The following is a 13,099-nucleotide window of genomic DNA, read 5'->3' as shown; positions in this document are numbered from 1 at the left end:
ATTGGTTGATTGTGAAACCTGCGAAGGATGACAGTGTTGATCTTTTGTAGGAAAAGCGACTGCATTAGAATCAAGCTGAGACTGACAGGTAAAACTCAGGGCATTCTGACTGGGAATGATTTGACTCAAACCATGTTTTGACTGAGGGACTGAGCTTTTGATTTTGCCTAAATAGCTGTCCAATTTCTTCTGTACTTCAGCTGCTGTCCATTCGTGAGGGTCTTTTAACTGAAAAGACAGTGCAAGGCGGGCGTCAGGACAGTGGTTAATAAACATCATGACAACCTCAGCACTTGGGTTTTCCACAAGTCTGCCTCGCCTGCGAAGGCACTCAATGGCAACATCCATAGCTTTGTTAAGGCGGATCCAATAATCCATTGCGTCTTCACCAAGAAATGGCAATGTATTATAGAAGTCCTTCATTGGAAGATCAGAGAATGTTAGCTCACTGAAGTTGCGCTTCAAAATGTCAAAAACAACATCCATCAATTCAGCATCACTCAGTGTGGGATGGCAGCGCAGAGACACTTTCACTACATCCCTGGCCTTGCCCATCAGTCTGGACATCACTAAGTCAAATGCTTGTTGAGATCCACAATTCAGTCTGGACAAGTAACATCTCATCATATCTTCCCACTCATCAATAGAAAAGGTATCTGTTTGGTCACCCCTAAAATACGGTGGTGCTTTAGCTTCCGGCTGGATCACCACTCTTAACTGTTCATTGTGTTCTGAGGGTTGTCTCTCGGCGGGTTGTGATTGGACAGGTTTGTTGTGCTGCATCACACTGAGATTTGCTGTGATATTGTCCCCAATCTGTTTTGCCAAGTCGCTAATTACAGTGCTGAGCGTTTCAACTGTAATAACTTGGGTGGGACTAGGGGGGGCATTTGCAACAGGTGTGGAAGTTGCAGCAGGGATTAGAGGAGGAGAAATTTCTGACTGTTCTGTGACACAATGAAAGTTGCTGGGCCTCATAAATCTTCCCCTCCCAAATGAAAGCAAGGGCTGACCCCTCCCCAAACCAGAACAAATCTGATGACTGGTAAACTTTTGTTCAGACATATTTTCCGGTTTCAGGGTCCCACAAATATCAATCACCTCAACAGAAAGTATGCTGTGTTGGTGCAGCCACAGTACTTAAAAACAGAAAAAGAATGGGGGGAAAAAACTGTTTCTTATTAACTCATGAAAAAAAAATCAGAAATGTTGATTGCCATGTAACAACATACTTGACAATAAGCAAGCCGACGCATGTAAAAAAACAAAAAAAAAAAAAAAAAAAAAAAACACCTGTCAGTCAGAGCACAGGTAAAATTGCGCCCTTATTCAACGGGCTGTTGAAAAACCTGTAAGTCAATGTGCAGGGAACAGTTCAACCGTTACAAACTGCCGCTGTTAGCCGCCTGCGAGGTGGTCTGGATCATGCAGAGACGGTGATGGCGACAGAGATTGCTGATCCGCGATAGGACGGGTCTAACGGCACCAAGTGTAACCGGATCACTTCTGCGTTGTGTTTAGGAAGTCAAAAGATCTCGGGACACATCAGCACCCTTGGAGACCACCTCCGTTTATTGCGTATCTGGCAATTTTCCAAAAAGAAAATAGAAATTACGGTGTTAGCATCCCGTATTAGCTCCTCTCCCGCTGGACAGTAAAACAAAAAGGGCCCGCTAACACATACCTGGCAATTTTCCAAAAAGAAAATAGAAATTACGGTGTTAGCATCCCGTATTAGCTCCTACATGAGGGTGAGAGGTAGAGGGAGCACAGAACATGAACAGGAAATTCTTATTCTGAAATAAACAGTTAACATCTACAAAGGTTTTTATGTTTTTCATAACAGATTCCAAATAATAACAGTATATGGCACAATAATTAACATAAAATGAGGATTCATATGGCTAACATTACAGGACACCCACCTCTCCCGCTGGACAGTAAAACAAAAAGGAAAGAGGGAAAGAAAGCGCCAACCTTATAAAGAGAAAACCACGAAGAAGAACACATTAAGGAGGGGCTACAAAACCCAACACAGAATACAAGGGGGGAAAGAAACTTAGAGACAGTCAATATTTTGTGTAATTAAAATGAACAGATCACGTCCTGTTACACGTGCTAACAACCTTTAGCCTTGGATGTACTTAAAAAATCTGTGCGGTCAAAGCTGCAATGTGCGTCATTTCCAAAAGGGTGCGCCCTTTCTGCTGAACCATTTTGAGGTGAGTGCGGTGCAGACTTTTCTATGGTGTCAAATTAGAGTCTAAAGTATTGCGCATCAAAACAGTAAAACCGCGCATCAAAACCCCAAATCTGCAAATCAAAATGGATAAATTGAGAACCAAAACCCACAATTTGCAACCAAAAGCCATTCCCCAAAGCACAATCCTATTTCTCAGCTGCCGATTTGTTTTCTCGCCATTATGAAATCCTGTTTTTGAGTTGCAGTTTTATTTTGAAATTATCTTTTTGAGTTGCGCTTTTATTTTTTGAGTTGCGCTTTTAGTTTTTGCAGTTTTGATTCTAAAACCTGTCGACACGTGAAAACAGTGTCATGTCAGTCAAGGGGAGGGGAGGCGGGACATCCCTGATATCCAGAAGCTCATTGGCTACCGAATAACACAGAGTCTTACGTCTCCATACCAGTTTAGAATGTGCCGGTAAGTTTTTCATGTTTTTCATATCTTTTACTATATTAAACGATCAAACTTGTACTTTGTTTAACCAAAAGACGCCAGCTAGCGGGGTTTCCAGCTCTTTTAATGACTTTTATGGATTAAACAAAGTCGATTTTTTACCACAGTGTCAGGATCGGTCATGTAAACCTGGGAATAATTGCCCGTGAATTGTCACTAGGGTTAATCAAATATGTTCTAACCTTTAAGGTTTCTCAATATTTTTCAGGGTTTACAGAGGGAATTGAACAGAGCAACATATTGCTGTGCCATATTTACAAAATGTATGCGTCTGCACTATGCAGACTGGCAGAATTCTGGTATGAGTGAATCAGAGCAGAGTAAATTGTAGCAGACCAGCAAAAACGTGCTTTATTCCCCTTAAATTTATTCCAGTATTAATCATCAATAAAATTATTAGTATATTTTTAATTAGGTGCTGGTTTTAAAATTGACTATTGCTCTATGTCTGTTGTTCTCTATAAAGGGCCGTTGTCATGCATGCCATAACAAAAAAGGCAGGAATACTGAGGCAGCTACGACATGGATGTCTACAACTTCTTTAAGGTAATGAAAACACTTTTAATCTTAATTTTTTCTCTTCTTTTTTTTGGTTAATCAACTTTGCTGTTTTTGTTTCTTTCCAGATGCAGGCTCCAAAGACGTCCCTGGTGTGATGCAAAGGCTGTCCAGCAGGCTCACAGACATCTCCTGTTAACTGAAAGAGAAGCATTTAAAATAGTTGTCCATTTTGACCATGATTGCATTGACAACATGCCCAGGCACACTGTCTGCTTCCCATTTCTCAGTGCCTGTACGAAAACAGGGACTTTTCCACCTCGAATCTTTTGAGGAGTTTTAAAAACAGTTATTTTAATTTCTCTGAATTGTGGTTCAGAATTTCACAGAATCTAATGCACTTGACTCTGTGTTTCAAAGATATTTGCAAAACCATCAGTCTTTTGTACAAAACACATTTAATGGTCAATCATTACACAATGAAGCTTTACAAAATACCAGTGGTGATTATTAGCCATTTCTTTTCTTAAGGGGGGCAGTGTTTTGTAAGGCAGATGAGATCTGTTCACATTGTTATTTTTTGGTTACATCTTGCTGAGATGACATGCATAGATCAGTACAGACATGTAAATGTCTTGGCCATGGTTTTCCGATGTCCCACAAGGGTTGAACAGGTCTGAGAGGAGAAAAGACAAGCCACGGAGGGAACAACAACTCCAACAGTTTCCTGCTCTGCCTGGTTTAAGTTAGTCTGTCATCCAATGTCCACAGCATCCTGCACACAAAGAAAGATGTATTTAAGACAGTTAAAATGAGTGTGTTTGTGTGTATATAAAGTTAAAAATGAGTGTGTGTGTGTATATATATATCTATATCTATATACATATAAATATATATATATATATATCTATATCTATATCTATATATATATATATATATATATATATATATATATATATATATATATATATATATATATATATATATATATATATATATATATATATATATATATATATATATATATATACAACACAAACTTTATTGATCCCACCCGTGGGAAATTTGCTCTGGTACCTCAGATAAAAATTGTGTTTCTGAATTATAATTTTACTTTTATTTATTTTTTTAAATAGGGATTAACTTGATCCCAAACTAGGAAAGGTTTCACTTTCTTGCAGCAATAGGTTGCTTTGTTGTTCAATCCATCTGTAATCCCTAAGGAAATATTGAGAAACCTTATAAATTATACATGAATGAATGTACTTCTTAAAAAACTATTTGATTAACCCTAGTGACAATCCACAGGCAATTATTCCCAGGTTGACATGACCGATCCTGACACTGTGGTAAAAAATGGACTTTGTTTAATCCATACAAGTCATTAAAAGAGCTGGAAACCCCGCTAGCATTGAGCTAGCTAGCATGCTAACACGGGAGAATAATGATGATAGTTTGTCATGCAACATCTTACTTTCTAACATCTTTTTTCACTAGCAGCTACTGGTGGAGCTCCTCATCTGACTGTGCTGGCGTCTTTTGGTTAAATAAAGTACACGTTTGATCGTTTAATATAGTAAAAGATATGAAAAACATGAGAAACTTACTTGTCGACAGGTTTTAGAATCAAGAAATAAAAGCGCAACTCAAAAATAAAAGCGCAACTCAAAAAGATTATTTCAAAATAAAACTGCAACTCAAAAACAGGATTTCAGAATGGCGAGAAAACAAATCGGCAGCTGAAATAGGATTGTGCTTTGGGGAATGGCTTTTGGTTGCAAATTGTGGGTTTTGGTTCTCAATTTATGCATTTTGATTTGCAGATTTGGGGTTTTGATGCGCGGTTTTACTGTTTTTATGCGCAATACTTTAGACGCTAATTTGACACCATACTTTTCATGTCTGATTCCGTTTTTGGTCATAAGTGCCTGAAAATCTTGATTTGTAAATTCAGTGCCATTATCAGAACAAATGCACCTTATTTCACCGTGGTGCTGCATCACAAAAATGGTACCCGTGTATTCATCAGTAAAAGACTCTGCATATCTGAACCCATCTAAACTTGTTTGCATAGGACTAGTTAGATCTGTATGTACTAGTTGTAGTGGTTTTTTCAGCCTTTCTATCTGGTTCCCTGTTTCGTATCTAAGTGGTTTTACCTTCTGTGCACACTCTGCCTGGGCTCACTTGTACATCCCCTTTTACTTCCATTCCTTTCACCACACTTTGCAACTTTCTTATATTTTCAAAATTGCAATGACCCATGATTTCATTCCAACCTTAAAAACCATGAACAGCTTTAATATTTGGTAAATAGTTGTTCATTTTCATGAATGTCAAACCTGTATCATTTCTTGGTTATCAGGTGGCTTTCTCCTTTCTTGAATGTGATGGTTGTCCCCTCATTTGCTGCTCTTGCCAATAAGAAGATGTCTGAGATGCCCCGTGCTGCTGTCCAGTGCAGTCTACTAGGTGTATCAACCAATGAGTTCTATCGCTAGAGGAGACATCAGGTGATTCCTCATGGAAGGAGAACGCTGCCATCTTGGTGAGGTCAAGTCACTGCTGCAGTGCATGCATGTGAACACATTTTTTGCAAAATGCCATTCATTGTGCGGGTTTCAACTGCCAAACTCAGAGAAATGAGTCCACGAAGGAGGAAGGCATAACATTTCACAGGTACATACTATATATATATATATATTTTTTTTTTTAATGCTGCAGGGGCTTCATTAATCGTACACATGTTGACATGCATGATGCTGCAGGGCTATTATCAACATGCTGCATGATGTACATATAATTTGCTGTCGACATACATGTAAACTTTATTTTGTTAAACCTATATACAGTACTACTAGGACTAGGCTATTATATTAACATAGATTTATACATTTCTGACTCAGTGACTAAACTTTTCTTGCAGGTTTCCAATGGATTCAGACTTAAGGAAAAAGTGGGCCTTAGCAATAAAAAGAGCTAACCCAGATGGATCACTGTGGTACCAACTAGTAATACAGTCTGACTATGTTCAAAAGATTTTGTGGAAACAGATTTTGATGAGAGGCCAGACTGTTAGCTTGAAACCCGACACCATAACATCTGTGTTACACAAACTGATCACTCACATGAATCAGTAAATCTATTGTTTTTCTTTGTTTTTGTTTTTTTAAAGGGGAAAATCTGTTGTTGACTTTTGGACTTATTGTTGACTTATTGATTTATTATTATCATTTATTATTATTGACCTATTATTGATTTATTGTTATTATTATTATTATTATTGACTTATTTATATATTGTTATTAATTATTATTTTCTCCATATCAAGTCAAACAAAGCAACACTGGTTTGCTAATATGAAATCAATACAAAGAAAACGCAATAATTGGTTTGACAGATGGGTAAACAAAGGGCTCAAGTGAACTGTTCAGGATGTGCTCTTTACTGCACCACGCTGCACCACGTGGTGCAGCGGTAGGGCGGTCGACCCATGATCATAAGATTGCAGGTTCGATTCCCGCCTTGCACGCCCATGAGTCGAAGTGTCCTTGGGCAAGACACTGAACCCCACCTTGCCTCTGGTGGTAGGCAGGCGCCTGTGTTTGGCAGCGGAGTGGCTACCAGTGTGTGAATGTGTGTGTGACTGGGTGAATGAGTCTGTGACTGTAAAGCACTTTGTCCTTGTAGGAAGAAAGCCACTATATAAGTATACGCCATTTACCATTTCCTCTACAGTAGCTGAGATAGGCTCCAGCATCTCTGTGATCCCAATGGGAATACAGCATGATTTAAAATATGGATGGGTGGCAAGCAGTGGTCAGGTTGGAGCAAAGTATGTGGTGAATATTACCAACATTTTCAGTATTCAGTCATCCATCAGTGGTTTGTTTGTGTGGGATTCTTGTTAATCTCATGAAGACCAGAATGTCACATCTGACAGTCCCACAGGTCATGTTAGATTTTATTGAACAATCCTTCCTGCCCATTGTGAAGGGCACAATTCCTAGAAAGAACTCACTTTGACATTCCAACATTGAATTAGAAAAATAGTTTTTTTTAAATGTTGGCTTTTTTCAAACTCAAAAATTCAATGTCCATGAAAGATCTGTTTGGTTTTCTTTTCTGCTATCTGTGGGTGGAGATGCATGAAAAGATGAGGCTTTGCCTAAAGAAAAGCAGGTCATAACCTACAGTATATGTTGGAATCTCTGTGTTTGTACAGAACAGACTATGGCAGAAAGAGAGAAAACTAGATCACAAAACAGCAAAACGTGTTTGGAGGTGAAGCAAGTGTGGGAAGCAAGAGGAAGACTTCTGCTATTCAGTGCAGGCCCACATACGTGTTTTGGCAGTGAAAGCACCAACACACACACATGCATGACTTCTGGGAATAAAATAAAGATCATCCGGATGTGCTGATAAGTCCAACAACAATGTCTGGCCCTGTTTCGGTGAAACTCCCCATGGGAGGCGAAGTGTCTCCATGAAGAGTCTGAGACATTTTCAGAGAACTCATTGAGAGGGCAGCACCATGTCCCCCGCCACCTGTGGGGCTTCGCTGGAGCGTTTCCTCTCAATCACTCAGCAAAATTACAGGAAAAACCAACAGCCTCAGTCACCCACAGCCTGTTGCATGACTGAATGGACCAGACAGACAGCGGTTTGATACCCATAAAAGCAGAGCAGGAATCTGGGAGGTCAATGGTGGGAGTCTTTGTGATCAACACTGAAGCCTCAAGACAACAAATACTGTGTGTAATCCTGATGTGAAGTGTGTCCGTGCTGAAGTGACATAAGCTCAGCACAGAACAACTCAGCAGTGCCGAATTGTGTCAGAATGGTGCCACATCTGGGGGAAAGCAGGCACACCGGAAGACTGTGCGCATTCTGAAGAACTACTGACAGAAACGTCCTGTCGGTCCTACAAAGTTGGCAACTTCAAACCAAACGGCCTGAAGAGATCCATGAGGAGAGTGAAGAAACTCCACAGGGAAGGGGCCCAGAAAAAGGTTTGAACATGGACGATGCAAAAATGCAAGCAAACAGACAAAAAGCTTCTCTTCACTCATCATTGTCACTCCAACTTCCTCATTAGTTTATTGGAAGATTGTTTTGCTCAAATGCTGGAGACAGTTTATCTGACCATGGAAGAACTTTTACAGGGTGTTTCAAATTATTATGCAAATGACATTTTTGAATGTTTTTGCTAAATACTGTCAGTAATAATAATAATGTCAGTCAGCATAATTTCCAAGTAACTAACCATTAGATTACATATTAAATGCTATTGAACAAACCTCTCAAACAAATCTCTGCAAAATGATCACTTTTAACTTGTTTTTTTATCACGTCTGTTAAAATTAACTATACCATAAATAAACTATACTACTGTCGACACAGTATGCACGAAGCACATACTGCATCTACAAAACTGCAACACATGGAAGGTAAGCCTCGTGGAAGAGGGGTGAGGATGGGAGGAGGAAGAGGACAAAACTGGGAAAGAAGAGGAAGAAGAGGCCAACCACATTGATAGATGGCTGATGAAATGAGGGCAACACTAAGAGAATGTACCCGGTAAATGATGGCCTCACAATGTCAGGTCTATTATTCAGACATTTGGTTGAGAGATCAAGTGAACAAACTGCAATTTAGGGTTTTTAAGCATAGACTACTCTGTTCTGTACTGTCAATAGTCATACAAGAGGTTTTCCATGAAGACTTACAATTTACTAGAACCATAGCTAAGTTTTTGTGGCATAGTGTGCTGTAGTTCAACAGTAAAGAAAGTAGTATTAGATTACAGTACTGTAAATCTCACAGCTGAAGTTCATATTCAGTGCCCTGGATTTTCAAAGCAATTCGGACACCATGCTGACAACTTTTTTAAAAAACAGGGAATATGACATCAATTTATCAAAATGAATGGCTGTGTCTGAATTCCCTCTCTACACACTACACAGTGCATTATATAGTGAGTTCGCCATTTTTAGTGCTGTCTGAATCTACGTCCAAATTCCTACCCTAACTACTAAAACCCTATATAGTGCGGCACTATATAGTTCTCTGAATTTTAAAAGCAATTCGGACACCATGCTCACTACTTTTCTCTTTCGGGTGCAGTGTTGCCAGATAGAGTCACAGTTTTCCAGCCCAAAAGTCATCTGAAAACCGCCAGACCCCGCAAAAAACCGCCCAACGGGGGAGGCAAAAAATAAGATCAAGTCAAAGGAATTACACATTCACAAATCACAGATGTAGATATTACTCGACTGGCTTTTTCACAGCTACCTGTCCAGTCTAAAAGCACAATCACATCTATCTATCTATCTATCTATCTATCTATCTATCTATCTATCTATCTATCTATCTATCTATCTATCTATCTATCTATCTATCTATCTATCTATCTATCTATCTATCTATCTATCTATCTATCTATCTATCTATCTATCTATCTATCTATCTATCTATCTATCTATCTATCTATCTATCTATCTATCTATCTATCTATCTATCTATCTATCTATCCATCCATCTATCCATCTATGATTGGGAGAAACAACAATATACAGCTTTTGTAGATTTTTTCCCCTACTGGACTGATTAAGTACCCGATGCGGTGATTTTTCAAAATAAAACATTTCTCAAAATCAAAGATAGTTCAGACTATTAATAAAAGGAGTACAGTATTGAATATTTCTTCAGCGGACCGGCCTTCTTCCATTCATTTTCTTAACCCGCTATAACCTATGTATAACCTCTTCCATCCTTGTGCTGCGCTTGTGTCAAAGCGCCCCGACTACTACCGTGTCAACCTGCTGCTATGATGACCGTATTTAGCGCTCTCTGTGTAGGACACACTGAGGAGCGCGGGGAAAAACAACTCTGAGCTACAGAAGATGTGAACAGGTGAACAGGTAGAGAGGAAAAGCAGGTAGAGGGGCGGGGGTGGGGCTTTGGCTTTAAACTGTCAAAGAGATGCAAACACGGGCGTCAGATTCAGACGCAGCTTTCACTGCAGGAGTTGAAGCAGAGACTTTCTCTGGGATGATTTTATGAACTCAAACATGGAAACATGATTATCAAGTAGAACTCTTCAAAATAATAAACCTGATCTCTCCACATTCTCAGGGTCTACCATGCATTGATAAACACAGACATGCAGCGATCAGACATAACGTTAGCTCGTAGCTCCGCCCACACGCGACCGCGGTGTCAGCTTTAAGAACACAACTTCTAAGAGGAGGGGAGGGGCGGCAAACCCCCAACAACAGGTTGTCAAACTTATTTTGGTTCGGGGGCCACATTCAACCCGTCTGATCTCAAGTGGGCCGGACCAGTAGCTTAAAGGCAAAACAACAGCTTTATTCTTGTTTTTTTACCCAATTGGAAAAGATGCCTCAACCAACATGGTAGCCTAATCATTTCTTATTACACATTCATTCACAGAGGCCAATGGATCTTAAATAAAATTAATTTCACTTTAAAAAATATTGCTTTGTTTAATTTTATACAGACTGAATATTTTAAATCTGACACTGAAGCGATCCTGATAATATATTCAAGAGGGGCTACAGAAAAAAATGAAACATATTCCTAAAATGTAAATGTCCAAATGATGACAAAATTACACTAAATTAAACTTGCAAACATTTGTGAACATAAGAGTTTGGAGTTAACCTCCATTCTGTCCTGAAACTTCACCCGTCCAGAGATATTAGGATTCAAACCCTGTGCAGAAAACACATTTACTGTCATTCAAGTGTGAAAAACACATGAAATGTCCATTATTATTATCATTCATTATTATAAGAATCTTTTCCTGGTTTCCGCCTGAATTTTGTGGCAACACCTGCCTTCTTCCTGACCTTTGATGGAGTGCGATCAGTGACCAAAATTACTTCATGTGACCAGTTCACTTCAACATTGTCCAGCACAGTAACTAGAGAGCTGACTATGTCATCAGTTATTGTTGTGTCCATCAACTCTAGAAACTCCACTGTGACGTCTGTTCAACACCTCTAAAAAATCTGCACAGCTGTACATATCTGTGATGATGGTGCTTTCATCAATAGTGACTGAAAATACAATAAATGACTGGATTCCTTCATATGGCTGCCCAGGTTTCCTCAGAGATGCTGGATCTGGAGTCGTAATTCTTGACAGACTCATGTTTAACCCTTATGCTATCTTAGATGACCCCACCCTTATATTTTCAATTTCAATTTTATTTTTATCGCCCAAAATCACAACAACAGTCGTGTCGATGGGTTTCATATTGACGTGTTCTCCCTACCATGACAAAGGTGGATAAAGGTGGAAAGATTTCATGTAATCCATGGACACCAGTGAAGATCACAAATCATTGAAGAAAAAAGGTTCAGAGCACTGTCTAGTGGGTCTAGATGACCCAACTCCCAACGTTAAAGTGCCTAGGATAGCACAAGGGTTACGGTCGACTGCTTTTTGGGGCACAAGACTTCTGCAGCCTTCAGCATTTTTCAATATGTTCACCATCAGAAAATGATTTGGATGTTTGCTCCAACTTGTTTGCAATAAAGTAGCTAGGTGTCACTGCTCCATCACTGACGTCAGGGCTGCAGTAACTTTTTTTCTTAACTGCAAATGCTGAAACTTTTCTTTGTGGAGAGTCTCATAGTGGTGCTGAATGTTAAATTCTTGGAGAACCTGTTAAAGACGTACCAAGCATGCAGGTTTGCATTCAGCTCCGTGAACAAATAAAACACTTTCCGTTTTCCTCACTTCAGCCTTTTTTTTCTTTTTGACCACATTTTGGTCATTAGGGCGTCACTACTGATCATCCTTCAGTGATGAAGCTCAAAGGGAACTAAACTACTGCCTACCCAGACGCAGGGCTGTTAGGTTTCGTTTTTGGCACATGCAGTTATGTTGTTACACTTGTTAAGCTTTTCCTTTGCTCCCCCTAGTGGCGGAATTGTGTATTTCGGTTATTTCTTTAAAAAATCATAACTCGCCACAGGAATGGACTAGAAACTTGCTTTCTTTATAAACATGCTTATGATTTTTACTCTTCATGTGTGGGCCGGAGTAAACCACCTGGCGGGCCGGATACGGCCCGCGGGCCGTATGTTTGACACCCCTGGGTTAGATGACAGAACCCATTAAGCGTCTCTACCTGGTGCGTTCACGGAGCTTCAGAACATAAGACTTCAACAGCCACCCAACCTAACGTAGTCCGCTGTTATATATTCATGGGGGGGGGGGGGGGGGGGGGGGGGGGGGGGGGGGGGGGGACCTGCCGAACAGACCCTAAAACCGCCCAAATTATGCATACCTGCCCAAAGCCATTTTCACCCGCAAATTTAGAACCAAAACCGCCCAATCTGGCAACACTGTTCGGGTGTTGTTCATATGGCGCTTGACAAGAAAACAAAGTGGCGCACCACCTGGTCTGGAGGGGAACTGCTTGTATTTAACGCGAAGAATGACACCTATTTATCAAAGTAAAAACATAATAAATATGAACATTTTATGAAGACTATTTATGAATCTGCTGTGTTCTGATCATGAAAAACGTGGCTGATTTATAAATATTAAAATTACAAACACATTGGTGTAGATTTAATGTATTTGTTCAGAAATAAACCGTCAATTTATTAGTCCATGGCCGTGTTTATTTTTGTGCCGCTGAACGATGAAGTTTCTGGCTCCTACTGGTTTTGTTGCTGCTGTTGCTGCCTGTATCGTCTTCAAAACCTTTGACATTTTTTATGATCAAAAATGTTATTTTTGGTGACTTCACCAATACATGTTTCTAAAAATTATTTCACTGTACTATGGATTTATGATACACTTTGTGAAGAAAGGCTTTTCCTTTGACAATCAGCAGAAATATCTTCATGAAGAATCTCTCCCAT

General features: G+C 39.6%; 1 long non-coding RNA gene across 1 annotated transcript; it reads right to left on the bottom strand.

Moving 5' to 3' along the window:
• Positions 1-1,549: 1,549 nt before the first annotated feature.
• Positions 1,550-2,312, bottom strand: LOC110016730. Its single transcript, XR_002292068.2, has 2 exons — positions 1,685-2,312; positions 1,550-1,582 (listed from the first exon to the last, which is right to left on the bottom strand). It is a non-coding gene; the product is annotated as an uncharacterized LOC110016730 (long non-coding RNA).
• Between the last annotated feature and the right edge of the window lie 10,787 nt (positions 2,313-13,099).

This window comes from Oryzias latipes, chromosome 4 (assembly GCF_002234675.1).
Source record: "Oryzias latipes chromosome 4, ASM223467v1".
Classification (NCBI taxonomy): domain Eukaryota; kingdom Metazoa; phylum Chordata; class Actinopteri; order Beloniformes; family Adrianichthyidae; genus Oryzias; species Oryzias latipes.
The sequence above is the reverse complement of the archived record's forward strand: the minus strand, read 5'-3'. Positions and strand labels throughout refer to the sequence as shown.